Below are 2,121 nucleotides of genomic sequence, written 5' to 3'. Positions count from 1 at the left end.
AAAAGCCACAAATATGGAGAAGTATTAAGCCGATTTTTCCCATTTTTAGAGCAAGTTTATGTCTTAAGAAAAATAATCTCTCCGAATTTACTTTAGTTAAACTTAGACACCGAGGCCTACATATTCGGTATCTGCGGAACTACTTTTGCACATACATATGTACATACATACATATATGTATGTATATTCATTGCTGTTTGATTTGTACACTGTAAAGTAAAAGATTGAAATGGAATTTTATAATTGTATGATATGGAAAGCAGCTTATGGTTGTGTCCGACTTACTCATTTTCACTCCGTAATATGGGATTGTGAGTATAATGTTACCCACAAAATTTGGGTGAAATTGAAAATGTTTAAGGTAGGCGAAGCCACGCTCAACTGTCAAATGTTGAGTTACGACACTTTTGGTAGTTTTCAACATATTATAAGGGGCGTATGCTGGGATAAAATCCGACTTTCTCTTTTCTCATTGTATATTTAACTTATTAAGGGCCTTGACTTCGTCACTTTTTCAAATTACAGATGCCTTTACCAAATGCGATTCGTTATACTAAAAACAGTTTTTAGTTATATTGTGGAACTTAGTTTTGGCACTTCATTTCGTTTAGCGCCATCATATGGGCGTGGAAGTTTTCCGATTACGCTCATCTGCAGAACCAACTTCCTTGGGTGTAAAGAAATAATAAAAGAAATATAAATAGACGAAATTATCTACAACTTCAAAGTTATGACTGTCAACAGTGACGTGGGTGCCAAGTCGCGAGTGCGACGACTGTTTGTTTGATGACAGGAGATATTTCGTCTTGCCCTCGTTCACTGCCAGATCCATTTGTTTTGCTTCCTTGTCCAGTCTGGAGAAAGCAGAACTAACGGCGCGGATGTTGGGCCGATGATATCAATATCATCGGCATACGCCAGCAGTTGTGCACTCTTATAAAAGATGGTACCTTCTCTGTTGAGTTCTGCAGCTCGAACTATTTTCTCCAGAAGCAGGTTGTATATAATGCATTTTTAAATATAACGTCCCATGCTTTGATATATCTGTTATCTTTTAGCTCTGTCGCCACTTGTGTGTGAGCTTTGCAGTCATGTACGTTTCGGCTTGAGTAAGAGTGCATCGAAAAACTAATTTCAAGGAGAATTTGGTATTTTCTAGTGACTATTGTGAAAATTAAATAATAATAAATTAGTGCTAAAAATTTTGATTCTTCATCGTTATTACAATTTAATTTGATATAAGTGTTGAAAAAAGTTTAAAAATTTAAATTTAAATTTTATGATGGTCCCTTGAGGAACCGCCAGGCGTTTAAGGGTTAGAGATATGTGGTCAAGAAATCCACTTAATTTCATTGAAATGTCACACATATTGGCAGACATATGTAAATGCTCCAGAAGGTCATAATAGCTGGAAAACACTGATTCGTTATGTTTCAGATAACATTCGAGATCATACATATATATTTCAATTCACGTTTATTATATTACTCAAAATTTATCCGACATATTTGGCATAGATTATTAGAATAGCGATAGTTATAATAATTCATATAGATAGTGGGCTTTATAATGTTTAACGTTTAGGATGTCCAATAATTTTACTAAGATATATACATACATACATATTTTTATTCTGTAATATTTTTTTTAATTAGTAGCCATATAATGTTTTTCATAAACAAAAATTTTAAATTTCCCAATATTAGAAATTAAATTGTTGTTTAAGCTACTTTAATTGCTTCAGTTAAAACGATATCAATTCCATACATTTTATTCGGACCGCTTTCTGGAAAAATTACTCACACCTGTGAACTATATCTGTTTTACTTATTTCTTAAAAATATACTTATAACATTTTGGCTTATATGTATTTTCGAGGGTTTTTTGCAATTTCTGAGACTGATTTCATAATAGGTTTGGACTTGACATTCTTAGTAAAGCAGTTGTTACTGCGACCCGTATATCCCTTTCAGACCGTGATGCATCAATTGTGCGGATTGTGCAAAAAGGCCGAAATGCATCGATTGTGCTGATTATTGTGTCCCTTTTCTTTTTGCTCTGTTTCGCTATTCGGTTTACCGTTATCCACGTGGTGATGAAATTCTTAAGTCGTATTTCGAT

This window comes from Bactrocera dorsalis, chromosome 4 (assembly GCF_023373825.1).
Source record: "Bactrocera dorsalis isolate Fly_Bdor chromosome 4, ASM2337382v1, whole genome shotgun sequence".
NCBI classification, from domain to species: Eukaryota; Metazoa; Arthropoda; class Insecta; order Diptera; family Tephritidae; genus Bactrocera; species Bactrocera dorsalis.
The sequence above is the reverse complement of the archived record's forward strand: the minus strand, read 5'-3'. Positions refer to the sequence as shown.